The sequence below is a fragment of the Globicephala melas genome, chromosome 11, assembly GCF_963455315.2.
Source record: "Globicephala melas chromosome 11, mGloMel1.2, whole genome shotgun sequence".
Lineage (NCBI taxonomy): Eukaryota > Metazoa > Chordata > Mammalia > Artiodactyla > Delphinidae > Globicephala > Globicephala melas.
Window position 1 is genome coordinate 64,660,186 of NC_083324.2, and position 21,663 is coordinate 64,681,848.

At 48.6% G+C, this 21,663-nt stretch overlaps 1 protein-coding gene across 1 annotated transcript in view; it reads left to right on the top strand.

The window, feature by feature from the left end:
- The first annotated feature begins 5,625 nt into the window (after positions 1-5,625).
- The window catches only part of PPARD (peroxisome proliferator activated receptor delta), a 77,186-nt gene continuing 61,148 nt past the window's right edge, over positions 5,626-21,663 (top strand). The window contains exons 1-2 of the mRNA XM_030870987.2: positions 5,626-5,763; positions 9,382-9,466. The gene's annotated coding sequence lies outside the window, so the exon portion shown is untranslated. The remainder of the gene's footprint in view (positions 5,764-9,381; positions 9,467-21,663) is intronic.

A 21,663-nucleotide genomic window follows, 5' to 3' on the forward strand; every position in this document is an offset into this window, starting at 1 on the left:
CCCTGGATAGGCTTTCTAAAATGCATATCTATCCTTGACTCTTTCCACTTTCCAGTCTCTCAGTGGTACCCTGGATAGTCAAGTTCACATTCCCATATGGGGCATACAAGGCCCTTGACGATCAGCCCAGGAGAGCCTCCTATGCCTCTGCTTTATAGCTCTACTAGCAGCTCCCTCCTTTTTCTTCTTCTGAGCCTGCACACTGGCTGTTCTTTCCATCTTACTTCATGTAACAGCCTCCATAACTAGATGCTTGAGATCCTTGAGGGCAGGGACATATTTTCTTCAACTTATGTCCCCGGTGCCTAGAACAATGCTCTGCTCTTAGTAGGCATGCAGCAAATGTTTGTTGAATGAATTCATGAATGAATAAATTCTAATATGAATGACTGGGTGTCACTCAGCTTAAAAGTGATGAAGCAGTTGGGATTCCCACTCAATACCATTCCTTTATTCAACAAATTTTTTTTTTTTTTTTTTTTGGCTGCACAGTATGTGGATCCTATTTCCCTGACCAGAGATTAAACCCGTGCCCAAAGTGGAAGCAGGGAGTCTTAACAACTGGACCACCAGGGAAGTCCTATTTAACAAATTATTTATTAAGCTTTTATTATAAGCCAGGTATGGGGCTAGGTGCTGGCTATATGGCACAGAACAAAATGAACAGAATCCCTGCCCTCCTGAAGCTTATATGTTATCTGGTATCAAAATTCATGTCTTTTGCAAGTACACCAAACTCTATAGCAATGAACTTCACTACAGTCTATTTAAAGTGTCATGAAGCTGCCAGGATAACATGATGCATATTTCAGGGATGGAAAGTAAGGTTCAAATTCTAAGTGTGGCAGGAATTCAGAAAAAACCAAGTGTTAGGTGTGAGGTGGGATTTGATAGGCCCTTAAAGACTTTTTTTTTTTTGGCCATACGGCTTGCAGGATCCTAGTTCCCCAACCAGGGATTGAACTCGGGGCCCTGGCAGGGATAGCACTGAGTCCAAACCACTGGACCGACAGGGAATTCCCTTATTAAAAAGGAAGGAGAGTAGAGAACATGGGAACAATGCAAGTATTGATAGAAAGAAGCATAGCACATTTATGGGCACAAGAAGTCTGGATTCTGGATATTGAATGGGAAGATCAAGGGTTCTCTAATTGGAGTGGGGTATCTCTAAGGTATGAGGAGTTTTAAGAAAATCAATTCACAGATCCTCAACTTCCAAGTGTTATCTTTACCAAAGCTGCTTTCTTCCTTCACAGTTCCACCTCCTCTACTTGCAGTGGCAAGCAAGGTTCACCACTCACCCATCCAGTATCTTTTAGGAGTGGACAATCCAGAGGGGTCAAATTCCTGAAACACTAAACATAGCAACGATTCGAAATGCTAGTGTAGGACTGTGGGTGCTGAGAAAGTGAATGGCTCAAAAGTCAGACAAAAAATTCCTTTCGTTTTCAAGTCAGCAGGTTTCCAAATCTTTGCTTTCAAAACTTGGAAGGAGGGGCTTCGCTGGTGGCTCAGTGGTTAAGAATCTGTCTGCCAATGCAGGGTCACAGGTGCGAGCCCTGGTCCGGGAAGATCCCACATGCCGCGGAGCAACTAAGCCCGTGCACCACATCTACTCAGCCTGTGCTCTAGAGCCCGTGAGCGCCCACGTGCCTAGAGCCCATGCTCCGTGACAAGAGAAGGCACCGCAATGAGAAGCCCACACACCGCAAGGAAGAGTAGCCCCCGCTCACCGCAACTAGAGAAAGTCCGCGCGCAGCAACGAAGACCCAACGCAGCCAAAAATAAGTAAAAATTTTTTAAAAAATGAAGTATAATTAATTTACAATGTTGTATTACTTTCAGGTGTACAGCAAAGTGATTCAGTTATATATATTCTTTTTCAGATTATTTTCCATTATAGGTTATTACAAGATATTGAATATAGTTCCCTGTGCTATACAGTAGGTTTATCTATTTGTTCATGTATTTTTTAAATACATTTATTTATTTATTTTTATTTATTTATCTTTGGCTGCACTGGGTCTTCGTTGCTGTCCGTGGGGTTTCTCTAGCTGCGGCGAGCAGGGGCTAGTGTTTGTTGCGGTGCGTGGGCTTCTCATTGCAGTGTCTTCTCTTGTTGCGGAGCACAGGCTCTAGGCATGTGGGCTTCAGTAGTTGCAGCACGCAGGCTCAGTAGTTGTGGTGCTCGGGCTTAGCTGCTCCGCGGCACGTGGGATCTTCCCGGACCAGGGCTCACACCCATGTCCCCTGCATTGGCAGGTGGATTCTTAACCACTGCGCCACCAGGGAAGCCCTGTTCATGTATTTTTAAGATGGATGATGGTGAACATCAAATCTCTATGGGTTCTGAGTCTTAGTCAATACATTTAAAAGGGTAATATAGTAGTTTTATATTAAAATATTAATGTTTATAAAATAGTAGAAATTACATCCATACTCTGCAACTACTAAGTTTTAAACTAATATGAAATATATTAGATGTCACCTTAAAAATGTACAAGGAGCTGCATTAGTTCTTATATATTCTTTTAGGGGTAGCGGGGCAAAAATTTTGAGGACTACTAACTATGAGGTAGAATGAGGCCTGATTAGAGACATTCTTGGAAGCCAGGTAGTGTTTAAACTTGAGGTGGCAAGCCAATTCCTAAGTCTTGGTTTCCTCATCTGTAAATGGGGTCCATTCCAGGCTTTTTAACATTCTATGATGGGACACAGGAGGTATTGCTGGTTGCAGTGTGACAGTGAAAGGAAGCTCACCCTGAATCCACATCAGGACTGGCATGAGAAGCTGTCAGTCTGGTGGGACATTATCGGGTGCAGAAGAAGATATTTTGCCATCTTTTTTTTTTTTTTTTTTTTTTTGCGGTACGCGGGCCTCTCACTGCTGTGGCCTCTCCTGTTGCGGAGCACAGGCTCCGGACGCGCAGGCTCAGTGGCCATGGCTCATGGGCCCAGCCGCTCCACGGCATGTGGGATCTTCCCGGATCGGGACACAAACCCGCGTCCCCTGCATCGGCAGGTGGACTCTCAACCACTACACCACCAGGGAAGCCCTGCAGTCTTTTAATTCCAGGGTTATAAAAGAACTCCTTTGTCCTTACAAACATCCTGGACAAAGGAGAGTGTATCCAGTCTCTGATACCTTCATAGATCCCTATAAGCTCTGGGGGCCATGTGGAAAATACAGCCACTGTGGCCCCAGGTCACCCGTGAGGGTTGGGGAGGTTGGGCAACTGGCTGGAATGCAAGTGGTTTGTTGCAAACTGTTGCCAGGATATGCAAGGCGCCTCCTCCTCAAGACCAGTGTCTATCCAGGCCAAAGAGGTGCCAGCTGAAAGTTGCCTCTCTGGCCCCTGCTGTAGGTGAGAGGGTGAGGAAGAGGAACGCTGAGGAGGCCGTTCTCAGGAGGCTAAGGAGGCCTCCACCTGCTGGCTGGAGCTTGAAATGGCTGTGGAGGAGACCGGATCTAATTCAAAGCTGGTCTAGCCTTATTCTACACTGTAAGTTATTGTTCAGTTACACTGTAATTGGGCATCCGAGCAGGTTTTGGTAGCTGAGCTCTCTGGCTGGTCTGAAAAGGGTTGCAGAGGCTTGGCAGGGACCAACTTTTCCCACTGTGAGCTGTGCCTGTGGGCAAATCTAGTCAAAATGAAGATTTGGGGAAGCTGTGTTAGTCTGTTTTAGATTCAAGTAATAGAAACTAACTGATTTAAGTTTAAAATATATGTATAGGGCTTCCCTGGTGGCGCAGTGGTTGGGAGTCCGGCTGCCGATGCAGGGGACACGGGTTCGTGCCCGGCCCGGGAAGATCCCACATGCCGCGGAGCGGCTAGGCCCGTGAGCCATGGCCGCTGAGCCTGCGCGTCCAGAGCCTGTGCTCCACAATGGGAGAGGCCACAGAAGTGAGAGGCCCGCGTACCGCAAAAATAAAAATAAAATAAAATATATGTACATATTTTTATATATCCGTTTAATATGAAAATGAAATGAGCTGAAAAATGTAGTATTTTAACAGTGCTCCCAGAATTTCTTTTAGGGAAGGAGCTGTCTTTATTAGGGGAAATGAGACTTTTAGGGAGGAGAAAGTGAAATCTCTAGGGCATGAGTGTTGGCAGGAACTCTAGCAATGAAGAGATGTGCCTGGAAAGCGGGAAGGATTTGTTTTCTCTCTGGAGAGAATGGGATAGAGGAGAGAATGGTGGGGCAGGGAGGAGAGGTAGTAATTTGGGAAAAGACCAGGCTCTAAGGAGTGAACAGCCAGTCAGAAAACCTCAACGCTGCCAGTGCAGAAAGGACTTTAAAAAAATGTCAGCTGTGTGAGTTTAAACTGTTTGCAATGCATCACGTGACCCTTCCCCAGGGCCCAGAGCATCATAACATCTATACCCATGAATGTTTTGTGTGGGAAGAAGTGTGGGCAGTCCTCAGGAAGGGCTGAGTTTCATCTCTACATTTCTGAACTGTGTGACTGCGACAGCCTGGCAGAAGCTGGAGCCTGGAGGCAGAGAGATTTAGGAGAATATAAATCCCTGAGAAATTTGCAGAAATCTTAGGGATGGCTTTGACTTCCACAATCCATTTTTTCTTCCATCTCAAAGGCAAGGAGGTTGACATCTGAATTACAAAAGTACTGCGCCGGGAATTCCCTGTCAGTCCAGTGGTTAGGACTCTGCCACTGCAGGGGTTATGGTCCCTGGTAGGGGAATTAAGATCCCCACATGCTGCAGCAAAAAAAAAAAAGTACTGCACATTCATTTCAAAAAGTAGAAAAAAAAGAAGCAGAAAGAAAAAAAAAAGCACTCGTAGTTCTACTATCCAGATATCTAGGAGTGTAGGAGAGGGGGAGAGGTAATCTTTATTTTAAAGATGATGGAAAGGAGGAAGTTACCCATTGATCATACACCAATACCCATTGATCAAGTTTTGTTCATTGCCAGATGGCAAACCCATCTTCTTCTCCCATACTGCCCTCCAGCTGCTGGGTACCTTTTTATGGTATATCTGAAGGTTGGAATAACACGTCTCCTCCAGGTCCTAAAGACCTGGGTTAAGAAGCGAGAACAGAATTTTCTACAACAGTAAGGAGGGTGCTCCCCATTTAGGTGGGCAAGTGTATTAGATAAATAGGAAGATAGGTAAGAAATCCAGAACCATAAATTTCTAGTTGCAGAAGCCTCTTGAGGGAGCAAGGCCCTTTTGTGAAAATTACAGGGAGCACAGTCTTTTCCAGTGGAATTTGGATATCCAGGTTCTAACCTCAGCATTGCTTCTCACTGCAAGTCACGCACCTTTTCTGGGACAGTGTCTTCACTGGAAGTTTGAGGAGACTGTACGAGATGATCTCTAAGTTCCCTTCCAGCTTTAAATTCTCTTTTGTGTTACTTGCCAGACTTGCTTTACTGGCCCTGGAGCTTCCTCCCCAGCTCCTCCTTGAGCTGCTGCGCCCTCGTCCCGCACCAGAGGACGCTGCAGGCGAGCACGGGTCAGCGTGCTGATGGGCGGAGTGGCAGAATCAGGGGCGACTCTAGGAGGCGCGGTGATTGGCCGCGACCGGGGCGGAAGGGGGCGTGGAGAGGGGAGGGGAGGAGCTGCGCGGTGACGTCACTCTTGTGGGGCGGGGCCAGGCGGCGCAGCGTGTGACGCCGCGGCCGCCGCGGCCGCCGCGGATCTAGGGATTAATGGGAAAAGTTTTGGCAGGAGCCGAAGGATCCTACGGAGCCTGCGGGACGGCGGCGGTGGCGCGGAGGGCAGCCAGAACAGGTCAGTCCGGGTCTGGGGAAGCGGGTAGGCAAGCAGCGGAGGGAAGCAGCGGGCCCGGGCTGAGGCGGGCAACGCGGCTGGGGCGGAAGGCCCGGCGGGGAGTGGAGTGGGGAGAGTCGCAGGGGTCGGCTGACGGAGCGGCTGCCGCTTCCTGTCGCTCTGGCCCGGGCGGGTCGCGGTCGTCCGTTGCTCTCCTGGCACCCCGCCCCGCTTCTCCTGCTCCCCCAGCCTTTGGACGCCTATCAATATTTGAGCCCGAACCACAGGCCTCCCCCCAACCCCCAGACTCTGTGCCCCCTTTTGGGCCTCGTGTCTCCGTCTCCTCCCACTTCTGTGTTCTGAGAGCCCCATCCCAGGCTCTAGGTCCTCTCCCACTACCCACCCTTGTCTCTGATCTCTTCTTTCATATCTTCTCTGGTGTCCTCAAATTCATTGCCCTCTCTACCCAGGGTCTCCTTGGAGATCTTCTCTGTCCCCCTCGTTATCCTTGTCTCCTGTCTTCGTCCTCCCAACCTTGACCTGTGTCTTCTCTCTCTTTTCCCATCCCTGTTCTCTCCTTCCCGCGTTGCCTGGCCCCTCTCAGTATCACCCCCCCCACCACCATCTTCCTCGCGGTGTTACCGGGCTTTTTCAGCCCGTGCCTGCAATCCCTGTCTACCTAAGCCCCTCCTACCCAGGTTCCCCCCAGAAGCCCTGTTTTTGCCCCACTCTCTGATTTCTTTCCAATCAGCCATGCCCTCTGCATTCCTGTCATCCACCTCCCCTTCCTTCCCAGTTCCTTGCCTCTGCTTCTGGGAGAAGCATTAGCTGCAGACACTACTTTGCTTTCCCATGACCCGCAGTTGAGATACCTGTGGAGTGGGCGTGTGGGTGTTCAGCCCCTGATTGAAGTAAGGCGCTGAATGTCTGAGGTAAATAGCAGGTAATGTTTGTGTGGGAGAATTTACTGGGGTGTTGCATCAGGGATAATGTCCAATTTGTAGACCATTCTTCCAATCTCAGCTTTCGTACTTCTCCTTTATGGGTCTGTTGACTTCCAGGAACCTTTGAGGAGAGACCAGCCGCTGAATTGGGTGTATGCCAGGGATAGCTGGAGGCCTCATCCAACTCTTTTCCCCTTCCAGGAAACAGGGCTTTGTGGCTTTACACTCTGGATATACTGTACATCTTTAAACCATGATACCTCAGCCTATCTCTGCCCTGATTCCCACCCTCTACCCTATGCCCTATCTCAGAGAGCTAAGAGAAGTCTCCAGAATCTATGCCCCAGAGAATGCCTGTGGTCTTCAACCTTTTCCTCTGTACTGGCTCCAGAACATTTTTTTCCTGTTGGAGTTTTTAAATAGATTGCCAGCCTGATAGCCCTGGGGCTGGCAGGTAGCTGTCCCTTTTAGTTATTGGTGACTCGAACCACCTGCTGATTTTTCCCTCACGCATCTCTGAATGTGTCTGGGGCTTCTGATGTCGATAACTGAGCAGGTTCTCTTGAAGGTTCTTCCCCCTCTGTTTTCCTTGGGAGCTTCATTTCCTGTGGCTCTAAGAGAGAGAGGCTGACACTGAAGTCCTGTTCCCTTTGCCCAGGCGTAGCCACTCAGTATCTGCCTGGACAGGTTGTGGGGCTGCATTAGGAAGATGGTGTCAGGAACTTGAGTTGCTTCCAGTCACAGAGATCATCCTCTTTGTGGCTAGAGAACCCACCACCTTCACGGTGCTTCTGGATCTTTAACCTTCTTGCCAGACTGAAAGTTCTTTACAGATGCGTTCAATTTGAGCTCCTTTATTTGGCGTTGGTCCCCTAGAGAGATCTTCAGGAAATAACATATCCTATATTTCTGCCCAATCTGATTTTGGAGGATTCTGAAAGCGTGACCCACTCTCAGTTCAGAAATGAAGGCCTGTTGTTTCACCGGGCTCCAGGTTTCTAGGTCTCCTCTTTTGAGGATCGTGCTCTCTGTCTTTGAGCCAGAATTGGACAGAATTGGCAGCCTTCAGGAACTGTGGTGGAGAGCCAACTGAAACAACCAGACCAGACTTTACAGTTTCGGAACCCTCTTGTGCACAGACCCTTTTCTGTGAAAGGAGTAGGGTCGTGGATGGCTGAGCCAGTGCCCTCTCCACTAACCCTCTGAGTCCTCTCCCAAGCAGCACTTGGGCGGTGGGGGGAATAGGGCAGACTGGACCAAAAGGGGTTCCTTGTTCCAATGGAAAACATCCCTTTGGGGCTTTAATGGGTCATTCTGATGAAGTTGGGGTTGTGTATTTGGTGGTGATTTAGTCCAGCCTGTGGCTCCCCAGGACTTTACCTGACTCTTTGGAGCCGTTTGCTACTCCTCTGTCTGCTTACCCATTGATAGCGCTCTCTACTGAGGCAGCAGGTGAGAAGGGCTTGAGAGGATGTCAGGCCCAGGCCTTGGAGAGCAGCTTGTTCACCAGAAGCTCTGGCCAGATAGCTTCTTGCAGTTTGTCCACCGCGTCATCTTCCATGTGGGTAGTCATGATCATCAATTACCAAGTGCCCATTCGGTGACGTTGGCAGAGCTTGGGTCAGCCTGCCTCTCTTTTTCAAAGGGGTGGGCAGACAGGCCCCTGACATTATCCTACAGATGGTGTAGCCCATTAAGTCCTTAGTTTAACGAACCGCTCGTTTGTTTGGCTGCCTTTCTCCTTGCTTTCCTCCTCCTTTGGTGTGTGCCTCCACCCACTCAGGAAGAATTGCCCTCACTCAGCCTTCCAGCCTCACCTGTGGTCCCTCAGACCCCATCCCCCAGGGCCTGGTGAGAGGACAGCCATTGTCGGGCACTGGCCTGGGAAGCTGGTAGGCCTCTTCCTTGGATAGAATGCAGATGTCCTGGCTGTTGTGCAAGCTGTCCTCAGGGCCCATGGCTCCTGGCATGTCCTGGGATGGCGCAGCTTCTCTCCGGAGGGGCTGGCCCTGTCGCTTCTAAAGGCTTCAGCTGTAGTCTGTCACCAAATACAGAGGCCCACCTCTTAGGGTGTTACCTGCGGACTGGGAAGCTAAACTACAGGCCCTCCTCTGTGCCTTTGGATCCAGAGCGAGGAGCCACTTGCAGCTGAGTTCTGTGGTGTCAGGAGAGCTAGGCACTTGCTTGAGCCTGGCAGGGAGGAAATGGCCCCTTGTATCAGGTTTCAGATATGTGGGTCTTCTTCCTTGGCATATGGTTCTTGGCCTTCACAGCTCAGAGGCTGGTGATTAGGGTGTGACTCCAGTGCCGTCTCTACTGGGCTTTGGTCAAAGAATCGAGCATGACTCAGGGCGTCTGCATTTAGGAGCTGCCACCTGTGGGGGGGTGTTGGGCTCCGGCTTCTTCTTCACCTTGCCAGCTCTTCCTGCCCCATGCTGATAGAATCAGCAAAGCAGGTGTCTGCTTACTTGGAAGTAAGCAGACTACTTCCAGGGTTGGGAAATATTTGCTGACTCAGGCTCAGAATCACAACATCTGGGGCGGTGGGGGGAGCGGGGGTGAGGGACAGAGGAGGAGCCAGCTTGCCTTAGGAGCACTCTCTGAGCCCTGATGTTTAATTATAATGTATCAGAGCTGCTTTTCTGACCCCTGGTGCCTCTCAGCTAAAGATGTTGGCTTTCTTTCTATCCCGCAGCGTTGCATGGTGTTTTGGGGTATGCACGTGGTACTCACGCAGTGGCTTCTGTTCACCGACAGATGAGGACAGATGCACCAAAGAGGTAATCCCATTTTCCTTACCCAGGGGCCTCTGACAACTGACGGACACATCTCAGATGAAATGGTTTCACTAGCGCTGAGTCCCAGATCCCAGGAGCCTGTCACTGCATCTGGTACTTGCACATAGTGGGAACTTATTAAATAATTATTGATTCTATGGCTTATGTGGTTTTTTTTGAGGAGCATTAAGATTTTCACCTTTACACCCACTGAAACATAGACTCCACAAGGGCGGGGACTTATTTTGTGTCCTGTTGTGTCTAGGACAGTGTCTGGCACAGAGGAGATGCTAAGTATTTGTTGAATGAATTAATGTACAGGGGCTTCCCTGGTGGCGCAGTGGTTGAGAGTCCGCCTGCCGATGCAGGGGACACAGGTTTGTGCCCCGGTCCGGGAAGATCCCACATGCCGCGGAGTGGCTGGGCCTGTGAGCCATGGCCGCTGAGCCTGCGCGTCCGGAGCCTGTGCTCCGCAGCAGGAGAGGCCACAGCAGTGAGAGGCCCGTGTACCGCAAAATAAAAAAAAATAAAAAATAAAGAAAGAAATGTACAGACTTTCTTCTCTGCCCATATTATTTGGGTGCCAGGCCACAAAGATAGTGTCCATCTTTTTCTTTCATTTAAATAACAAATGTTTTGGGGTGCCTGCTATGTGCCAGGTACATTACTAGGCACTTGGAAAATGATGACAGTGAAAAACCAGATTCTGTCCCTGTCTCATGGGTCTGTAGTTTGCTGGCATGTATGAGAGAGTGCTGGGCATGATACACGGAATTGTTTCTTCCATCTCTGCTGGGATATCGGGTCCTCACGAGAGTCAGAACAATGCTCTGTGCTTTGCATTGCTGTTTCCCTGTTTGCTCTCAGGATGCCTGGCAGGTTTTGTAAACTCTCGGAAGGGGAGCTCCAGGGAATTTGATGTTCGTTGTCCCAACTATCTGGGAAGCCAGGCCATGGTGGGGTCCCTGCTGGGGGCCAGGGGAAACGTGGGGCTCCTCTCTGATTTGTTTTTAGTCTCTGAAGCTCAGTGGTTCTACTAGCTGTTTATGGGCTTCACTTCCCTTTCTCTGCCTTTAACACCCCGTGAGTTTTCCTGTTGCCAAACAGGGTGCTGAGCCCATGTGTCTGTCAGTCTGCAGGGGTCGGGTTGTTTGTGGATCTTGCAGGAAGGCCTGAGGCGGGGGCCCCTCCTGTTCTGAAACCCATACCAAGTTCTTTCCTCTGAAGGAAATGTGAAGGCGGAAGAAGGAGGGTTTGGGAGGCTTCTGAGGTTCTCTGAGAGGAGACGAGAGAGAAGTTCTCCCTGAGTAGGGAGAGCTGCTGCATGGACTCGATTCGCTTTGTCGTTTGTTTGAGCAGCAGCTAGCCACAGTGGCACCTATTGTCCATGTCCAGGGTCGGTTGTCCTGTCCATCCCTTAGCTTTGAGCTCCCAGCCCCAGCTAGAAGTTTTCTTTCTTAGTTTCCACTGGCAAAGATGAGGCTGTAGCTTTATCAGATATTTTCAGTGTTAATCTCAAAAAACTGGTGTTGTCATCTTAGTCTTTCCCATCTGAGGCACTTCTGTGGGCCAGGTGCTGTGACAGATGGTTTCAGACGTAGTCCTTGGCTGTCCCTATGGCCCAAGTGAGTGAAACCTAGTTGGTGAGAGAAGATATATGCACAGAAATATTTTTTAGACATTAGAGACTCAGTGGGTACTAAAAGCATGGTGCTGTACAAGGATACTCATTTATAGGAGCAAGTCATCCCTGAGGATTGGCTTTGTTCCTGAAGAAACTGGGTGTCAGATTGGCCACCTTGAAAGAAAGCCCGTTTATTTTGAAGTCAACTTTATGCTCTTAAAAACTGTTAAGGGGGCTTCCCTGGAGGCACAGTGGTTAAGCATCCGCCTGCCAATGCAGGGGACACGGGTTCAAGCCCTGGTCCGGGAAGATGCCACATGCCACGGAGCAGCAAAGCGGGTGTGCCACAACTACTGAGCCTGTGCTCTACAGCCCGAGAGCCACAACTACTGAGCCCGCACGCCTAAAGCCCATGTTCTGCAACAAGAGAAGCCACTGCAATGAGAAGCCCGCTCACCGCAACAAAGAGTAACCCCCACTCACCGCAAGTAGAGAAAGCCCGCACGCAGCAACGAAGACCCAACGCAGCCGAAAATAAAAAAATTTGTTTAAAAAAACTATTAAACAAAAAAATTGTTAAGGACCTCAAGAACTTTTGTTTACTGTATTAGAAATTAAAACTGAGGCAGTTTTAAAAATTACAAATTTATGAATTCATTTGATATAATAATAAATCCATTACATTTATCATAAATGACATTTTTAATGAAAAATAGCTATTTTCCAAAACAAAAATGTTGAGAGGAGTGACATTGTTTTACATTTTTGCTAATGTCTGGTTTAATAGAAGAGAACTGGATTCTCATAACTGTTTCTGTGTTCAGTCTCTCTTTTTTTTTTTTTTTTTGCGGTACATGGGCCTCTCACTGTCGTGGCCTCTCCCGTTGCGGAGCACAGGCTCCGGACGCGCAGGCTCAGCGGCCATGGCTCACGGGCCCAGCCACTCCGCGGCATGTGGGATCTTCCCAGACTGGGGCACGAACCCGTGTCCCCTGCATCGGCAGGCGGACTCTCAACCACTGCGCCACCAGGGAAACCCTGTGTTCAGTCTCTTTAAGTACATTGTTTTAGCTGAAGGATATGAAGAAAATCTGGCTGCACACAGATATGTAATTGAGAAGGAGAGGGATATTTTAGTAGCTTTTGCAGATAATTGTGGATATTTTTCTTTGTTACTATACCAAAACTGGATGAGTGGTAGGTTCTTAAAGGTTAGTTGGAATGTGGAGTCTGAAATCTTATCAACAAACTTTTCATACTTTGTGACATTATAATCCATTGGCCCATCTGGCACTTTGAATGGATCTTTTACTTTGAATTGGTCATTGGGAAATAATTGGTTTACTGAGTTATATAGATCTAAATGTTGACATGCTTCATTTTACGATGTCAGTAAATCATACTAAGACCACTGCTCTCATCAGAAAAGCCTTCAAGTACTGGGAAGCTGTGAAGCTCACAACGGTGGATACAAGTTTTCCATAATTTGAATTTTCTCTTGAAAGCTTGCTTTTTATTGTTTGTAACATACTGTTAGTTTCTTTTCTTGAAGTGACAGTCTCACTTCATTCATTTCCAAGAGAAAGTTTGTCAAATACCCAATCTAAATAATCATAATTAATTTGTCTATTATTCTTTTCTTTCAAGTAAAAAAGGTGTTTCATGAAAAAAATGGCTAGTTTAGCTTGCAACTCAAACAATTGCACAATTGCTTTTTCTTGAAACAATCATGGAACTCCTGTTTGTTTTGTTACATAGGATATTTAAAAGACATGTACTCCGGGGACTTCCTTGGTGGTCCAGTGGTTAAGGCTCTGGGCTTCCACTGCAGGGGGCACAGGTTTAATCCCTGGTTGGAAAACTAAGATCCCACATGCTGTGTGGCGTGGCCTGCAAAAAATAAATAAATAAAATAAAAATAAAAGACATGTATTCAAGGGTCATGATTTAATAAAGTTAGTTTTTATTGGCTCATCTAGGACATCCTTTGTTTTTTTTTTTTTCTTCTGTACGCGGGCCTCTCACTGCTGTGGCCTCTCCTGTTGCGGAGCACAGGCTCCAGACACACAGGCTCAGCGGCCATGGCTCACGGGCCCAGCCGCTCCGGGGCACCAGGGCACGAACCCATGTCCCCTGCATCAGCAGGCGGACTCTCAACCACTGCGCCACCAGGGAAGCCCCTAGGACATTCTTAAGTGGAATTGGCACTTTATTATTTTTAATGATTCTGTGGGTTGACTGGGCTCAGCTGGGCAGTTCTCACTTGGGGTCTTTCATGTTGCTGTAGTCAAGTAGAGGCCAGGGCAGGAGTCATCTGAAGGCTCAGCTGGGCTGGTTGTCCACACTGGCTCCCTCACATGGCTGGCACTGATGCTGGCTGTTGACTAGGGTACCCTACATGTGGCCTCTCCATGTGCCTTGTGCCTCTCACAGCATGGCAGCTGTTCTGAGCAGAAATATCCCAAGAGTGAGTGTATTGAGAGATCCAGGCATAAATAGCAAGGTTTCTTATGGCCTAATCTTGGAAGTCACACAATGTCACTTTGTGTTTTCTTGGTCATAGGACCGGCTCAGATTCAGGAGAGGGCTACATAAGGGTATGAACAACAAGAGGCATGGTTCACTGGGAGGGAGAGAGGCCTCCTTGGAGACCAGCTACTACTTCTTTTTAGCATCCCTTACGTGAGGTAACCTGGCCTGTATATGAATATTTCCAGGAGAAAAGTGTTTTCTCACAATTTCCATTCCTGGAAACCACTGTTAGGAAATTCCTAGTAGGTTGATAGAAGCCATTTAATGCCAGGTGAGGGAATTTATACTCTGTGTTCCTTGGGCAGTGGGTAGCCGTTGATGGTTTTAGAGCAAGGAGTGATTATGTTAATAGTGCAAAAAGGTGGATTAAATGGAGAAAGAATGAAGGTAGAGAGGTTAGGTAGGAGATTACTGCAGTAGTCTAAGTATGAGGAAATTCTTCCTCGTATATAATCTGAGTTCCTCTGGTTGCTGTTAAAATTAATTGATTTTGAACTGTCAGCCATACTGATTAAGTACCCAGAGCATGGGTGGAGTAACACACGCACGCACACACGCGTTATTTAGGGATGCTGATACACCAGAGGGCTCACAAAAATAAAAGGGCTCACAAAAATTAAAAGGCAACTAAATTTAGGTTTTATTGTCAAGACACATTAAAAAGTCAATCATAATTTATCAAATAAAAAGTAGGAAAAATAAAGCTTCTTGTAACACCACTGGCAGTGTTTCAAAAACACTTCAGTTTCAGTATCATAGACCATGAGAAAGTGAGGAGAAGAGTGAGAAGAAAGAGGGGGACAAATGAAAGGATGGTGGGGAGAGGGATAAAGAGGAGGAAAGAAGGGGATCGAGGGGGAAAACAGCAAAAAGAGTGATGGAGGATGAGGCTGGAGGAGCCGCTTGAGACCCAGCAAAGCCTCTGCTCTCCGCGGGTCTCCAGCCTTAGCGTGGGGCTGGCTGCTTCTGCGGTTCCCGGGGCCCTGGCTGCCAGGTTTTAGCACCTCGTCCTCCTGCCTTGTCTCTGTGACTCTTCTCTGTCTGAAAAGATGCCTGGGGAAGCGCAGGAGCTGCGTTGGTGTTGGGCAGACCTGGGTGTGACTCTTAGCGCTCAGTGAGTGGGGTCATGACTTAGAGATCTAGGCACCTCGGTAAGTGCTGGTTTCATGGAGCCGAGGCTCTGGGGGTGCTGAGCTCAGGAGGAAGTGCCTTCCTGCACTGGTTCCCTCCCTGGTTGACACCGGGCCATGGCACTGGAAGCCCAGCCTAAGCACGGGAGTCTTCATCTGCTGCTCGACAGTTACTGGGGTTCCAGGCAGTGCGTTGCCCTTCTTTTTCTTTCAAGCCCCATCTGCAAAGCCTGACTTCTCCCGGGCCTTGGCGTCATCTCTGCAGCTCTCCCGAGACCATTACTGAATTATCCACAGCTCATAGCCACTCAGCTTCGAAAGAGTTCTCCCATGGGGAGGGTCCTGAAGGGAGAGGCTCCCAGGTGTTATGGGGAAACGACCTCATGTTTAAGTTCATTTCTATATTATTATATTGATAGGTACCTAAAAACAGATTTTCATTTCTTTCATTTGTGATCTGCTGTAACTCTTTGATCCTCGTCACTGCTTTTGGCACTTCCCTCATCCAAGAATTGTGACCTCAGCGGCGTGGAGTTTCTTGGTCACCGCTCTAATGGAAGTACAAGCCAGCTTTGCTCTCCCGGTGGCAGCAGGAGCCAGGCAGGCTGCCCTGCAGACACAGTCGTCTGCAGGCCCACTCGCCTGATAAACAGGCTGTCCTTGAACTTGCCAGAACCCAGAGATCACTGATCATTCCTTTTTCCAAACAAGCACGCAACCCAGATGGGTTCTCAGAACCCTCCACCCCAGGCAGGTCTCATGGGAAAAAGCTTACCTGCCATCCCTGAACCCGAGCTTGTTCGTCTGACCCACACCATTTCTTTGCAGCTTCCCCTCCTTAAAAGCCTTCAGGACAGTCCAGAGATCCTGCTGGGTTCCCCTTGACCCTCAGCATGTGCATCCTGGGATGAATTTCTGAGTGGTCCATTGGGGACATCAGGTTGGAGAAGAGAAAACTACCCTTCTCTTCTAAGGAGGCCCTCCAAGGACCAAAATGCTCAGTTGCACGAAAATAACTCCCCACTCCCTAGTTACAGCTAAAGAAAGACTCTGGCCCAGGACCTTGCCGAGACTCCCGATCTGACTCTTCTTTCCAATGGACCAGAGGTCTGAACTGTGTTTCTCCCAAACTCTTGGTGCCTGTCTTTCGTGGTGGTGGACTGGGTAGTGGCCCCCAAAGATATCCAGGCCATAATCCCTGGACCCTGTGGATGCTGCCTTGTATGGCAAAATGGACTTTGCAGATGCAACTAAATTAAGGAACTTGAGGTGGGGAGATTATCCTGGATTATCCTAGTGGGCCCTAAGTGCAATCACAATTGTCCTTTGAAGAGGGAGGCAAAGGGAGATCTGATACAGCAGAAGGCAGAGTGACTACTGCAGCAAGGTCTGCTGGCTCTGAAGATGGGGGAAGAGGCCAAGGAATGCAAGGAATGCAGCTCTGTACGCTGGAAAAGGCAAGGATACAAGTGCTCCCCTAGAACCTCTGGAGGAAGTGCGGCCCTGCCAATACCTTGATTTTGGTCCAGTGAAACTAATTTTGGATTTTTGACCTTCAGAATTCTAAGAGGATAAGTGTTTTGTTTTAAGCCACTAAGTTTGTGGTAATTTGTTACAGTGGCAACAGGAAACTACTACAGGGGTCATCCGTCTCCAAGCACAGGGGGTGACTTGGCTGATCCTTGTTCTTATTTTAAGGCAGTCTTAGAGCATCCTTTTCATGGCAGTTGGAGATTCTAGGTCCAGACTTCCTGCAAACTAATATTTAAGACAATATGCTCTCTGGGGGAACCTTTTCGGGAGTTCTTGGGAGCAAAAGAGAAGGCCTCAGATAGCATCTGCTCCTTGCTTTTGGAGCTCCCCCACACCTTCACTCAGATGGTAATAGTTTCTTTCAGATTGTTGAGGATCCAGGATTAGCTTAAATCTGACTCCATCTTTCTTTCCACTCTCCTTCCTTCCATTCATTCAGTGGGTATTTATTGGGTACCTCCTACATGCTAGGCTCTGTTCTAGGCACTAGGGATGTAGGAATGAACAAAGCAGATAAACAGATCTCCTGCTCTCATGGTAGTTGTGCTGGGGAAGGGGGAGGGAGCCAGAATTAAGTAAATAGCATGTCAGATGGTGAGAAATGCTGTATGGAAAAATAAAGTAGGAAAGAGGTCGTGGCAGTTTTATTTATTTATAAAAATTTTTATTTAGTTATTTACTTTTGGCCGTGTTGGGTCTTCATTGCTGCGCGCAGGCTTTCTCTAGTTGTGGTGAATGGGGGCTGCGCTTCGTTGCGGTGCGTGGACTTCTCATTGCGGTGGCTTCTCTTGTTGTGGCTCACAGGCTCTAGGCATGCGGGCTTCAGTAGTTGTGGCGCACAGGCTTAGTTGCTCCACGGCTCGTGGCATCTTCCTGGACCCGGGCTTGAACCGGTGTCCCCTACATTGGCAGGCGGGTTCTTAACCACTGTGCCACCAGGGAAGTCCAGTGGCAGTTTTAAATAGAGGGCTTGAGGAAGGCCTAGCTGAGAAGGTTATATTTGAGCTGAAAGAGGAGAGTGAGCCACGTGTGGGAAGAATCTTAAGAGGCAGAGGGAAAGCAAGTGCAAAGGCCCTGAGGCAGGAACATGGCTGGTGGGTTGGAGGAAGAGTCAGGAAGTCAGGTGGCTGGAGCAGTGAGGGAGGAAGAGAATGGGAGATGAGGTCAGAAACACGATTGGGGGCCAGATCGCCATTGACCCTGAAATACTGTAAAATCTCTCTACATGGCCCATCCTTCCTTCTTCCCTCCCTCCCTTGCTTCCTTCCTTCCCCTCTCCCTCCTTCCCCTCTCTCTCCTTCCCTCCCTCCTCTCACCACCTTTCTGCCTTTATGTTTGTGTTCATCAGTTCCTTTCTGTAGAATGTTTATCACATGGTACCTATGGGGTATCAGCAGATAAACATAGGCAGCTTAAAACATTAGAAGAGGGGAAAAAAAGCACCCTCCTTTTTCTGATAATAAAAGCAGTTCCACTGTCAGTGCAGGTATGGAGCTGTGTGCCTAGAAAGACAGCTCTGGGGTGGTTTCTGGGGGTCCTCACTTCCCTCCCCCTCCTCCTCAGCCCCATGAGGATCTCAAGGCCTCAAGGCTGCCCCCGCCCCCCGCCCACCGTCTACCCAGTGTGGAGCCCACCGTTGGCCACCTAGAATGCTTTCTTAACAGCCCCCTCGTCTCCCTGCCCTTCCCTGCCCGGAGCAGCACGACAGCCTGGCTTCATCCCTACACTCAGCCAGGTGCCTGGGGGCTGCCCGAGAAAGGAGGAGCACGTGAACCGGTGCCCCTGCACGTTTATGGCCGTCACCTAGGCTCCCAGCATTCACAGGCCCCCCCACGTCCCTGAGCCACTGATTCTCTCGTTCCTGGGAGTGGCCATTCCAAACCTCAGGACTCTTCCTCTTCTAGGTCCTCACAGTGTGGCTGGGATTTCTAAGAAACAGATTCCAAAAGGTCAAGTAAGTCCAGCTTGAAAAGTCACTCTCCCTGGATAGTGACCCCATGACAGTTCAGGTGCTCTGGCAAGCTTCCAAAATGACACTTTGTCAGCTTCACTGTCATCTAGGGGCCAGGTACAGATTGTCTCCATGGATTAAATCCTCCATGCCTGTGTCTCCGATTTTATAGTTCGTCCTAGGTGACTCTGTCCAGAGCTTGTTTTAAATAATGGCACCAAATAGATTGTCATTGAAAACATGAAAAATCTTTGGTAATAAACAAAAGGACCAATAATAATTTCGATCTCCCAAGTGAAAATCACTAGGTAAATAAATCCTCAAACTGCAGACTGCATCCAATCAACACTGTATTAATCTAGCCCTGCTTATATTCTATTATAGTGTGATTCCTGTGACTTCTTTTTGGCCTCTTAACACCCCAGTGTATTTACAGCACCTACTTACAGTTTGCCTTTCATAATCCTTGCAGTGTGTCACCTTTTAGAAAAATATTTTGTCTGTTTTCTAGCCCATTCCCTGATCCAGGTAGCATGTCTGCACTCAGGCCCAGGCCTGCCTCTGTCCCCGGCAAGCCTAGGGTGGCCTCGTCCTCTGCACTACCAGGACCCTGTGTTTTGGACTCACTTTTCTATCTCCAGCCTGGCACCATGTAGATAACCACGGAGTACCTCTCACGAGCTGGTTCCAGCTCTCCCAGGGCTTCTGCCCATGTGCTGCTTCCTCTCTGCGGACTGAAGCCTGAACCTTGCCTTCCTTTCTGCTTCCTGCTTCCGTCTTGAGAAAGAACCAGTCCATCCATCCTATGTTCTCTATGAGTCAGAGACCTTGCTGAGTCACAGGGTAGCAGCCTGCCTTTCACGGTCACGTCCTCAGTCCTGAGGGGTGTTCATTAGCCACCATCAAAGTTCTCCCTAGAAACTGGCTCCTTGAGGGGCAAGTACCTTACACAGAGAGGCTCACCAAGCGCTTGTTGGATGGAAGGGTGGCTAGATGGCCAGCCTAAGTGACCCTCTTCCCACAGAGTGGCCCTGGCACTAGCCTACCCCAGAGCCGTCTGGGAAGTTGTTTCATGGGGAGCAGTCAGAAAGCTGATGTGTTCCCTCTAGGACCCCTTCCCCAGTTGTTGCCCCTCCCTTTGGTTGAGGCTCAGTGGAGACAACTGAGATTTTTGGCTTTGGCAGTTTTTCTCAATTGCCTCCTTCTCCGTGCTTCCTCCACTGGGGGTCTAGTAAGGCTCCCTTCTCACACTTCTCTCTGGCTTGGCACCTGCCATGGTATATTATGGTGGAGTTACTGCCTGCATGCTAGCTTCCGACATTGGACTGTGGCTTCGTCAGGAGCTGGGCTCACCTGTATCTAATCCCCTTTCCATTCCCCAGCAGAAGTCAGTAGACACCAGTAGCTGAGTAGAATATGGCTCTCATGTGTTGAATGCACTGTGCTAATCACTTTACATGCATCACTGTTTAATCCACACACCCTGAGAGGTAGGAATCATAGTACCCCTTCCACAGATGAGAATGCTAAGGCTCAGACTGGTTAGGAAAGTTGCCTGAAGCTGCACAGCTAATACGTGACAGAGCTAAGATTTGAACCCAGGTGAGTGAAGCCCGCTTCTTTGATCGCCATATAGCAGGGCCTCCCCACAAAGGGGTGGCTAGCCGAATCCAGTTCTTCCAGCTTCCAAAGTACCTGCCTGACTGGCCAGACTAACGTTGGCTTCAGAGAACACTCCCTGCTTTCAAGCACAGCGGAGTCTCTTGTTGGCCACTGGGCAGAAGCAAAGTGTTGGCAGGCTTTGGGACCCCCTGCAGAGCCTCATTCCAGGTCAGCGGGCAGAGGAGGCCCTGAGCATGACTGTGCTTAGTGGCTCCCTGGATCTGCTCCAAGGCAGTGAGCAAACCCCCTAGAACCGTAAGAAATAACCAGCCAACTGGTGGGCCAGGCATGTAGGGTGAGAGGGACTTGCAGAAGCAGAAAACAATCACTGCTCCAAGTGATTAATCAGCCCGCTTCCAGCCTGGTGAAGGGAGAGGAGAAAGAGAAGATGGCCCAGGTGTGCACATATGGAGAGAAGGGGGGAAGGGAAATTGCCTTTATTCAGATTCTCCCTTGGGCCAGGCGTTACCCCATGGAGGAGCTCACTTGCCCTCACACCAGCCTGCAAGATGTGGGTATTGAATGAGGAGGTATAGGATCAGAGTTGAACAGTTTGCTCAAGTCACACAACTGACAAATGATGGAGCTGGGGTTGAGCCCTTTGGAGCCCTTGTTCTTCTCGACTCAGTGACTGTGCTCTCCCTGCTCATGTCCCCTTAGCCTGGGCTTTCCAGGCATGTACGAATGGGTGCAAGTAGGCATCCTCAGGCTGTGAGCAGAGGCAGTAGGAGAGTCGGGGCTCTTGGCACCTGTCCTGTTCAGACAGGCCCTACCTAGACCAGCAGGACTTACTGGGCTGAAACCAGCAGTGGCATTACTTTTTTCTCCTTTCTTGTACCTTGTCATCCCTGCGTTATTTTTGGAGAGCTGTATTTATTTCTGCTCCCACTTCCTCACTGGAGGCAGGGGTTGGGGTGCAGAGAAGGTATTGGGAATCAGAAGAGGTAAGCATAAGGGACATATCAGTGGGGGCCTTGCCTGGGCTCTGGGGGTGGTTAGGGCCTCTCCTCCGCCCAGCTGTAGGCGCAGGGGCCCTGTGTCAGGATTGTGGAGACCTGGGAAACTCTCTTTTCTGGGATGTGGATCTGGCGCTTGAGCACAAGAATTTCCCTGTGTGTGGTTTTTAATTTATTTTAAAATGTTTTAATTATATAAATAATAGTTATTCATTATAGACAGTTGGAAAATACAGATAAGCCCTGAGAAGAAAATAAGTCATACGCCCAAGCACCTGAGGTCAATTAATCCACGACAAAGGAGGCAAGAATGTACAGTGGAGCAGAGACAATCTCTTCAACAAGCAGTGTTGGGAAAACCGGACAGCCACATGTAAAACAATGAGATTAGAACATTCACTCACACCATATACAAAAATAAACTCAAAATGGTTTAAGGACCTAAATGTAAGACCTGAAATCATAAAACTTATAGAAGAGAACATAGGCAGAATATACTTTGACATCAATCATACCAGTATGTTTTTGGAATAGTCTCCTAAGACAAAAAATAATAATAATAAAAGCAAGAATAAACAAACAGGGCCTAATTAAACAGCAGAGGAAACCATCAACAAAATGAAAATATAACCTATGGAATGGGAGAAAATATTTGCAAATGATATGACTGACAAGGGTTAATACCCAGAATATATAAACAGCACATACACCTCAATATCAAAAAACAAACAACCCAATCAAAAAATGGGCAGAAGACCTGAATAGACATTTTTCTAAAGAAGACATACAGATGGCTAACAGGCACATGAGAA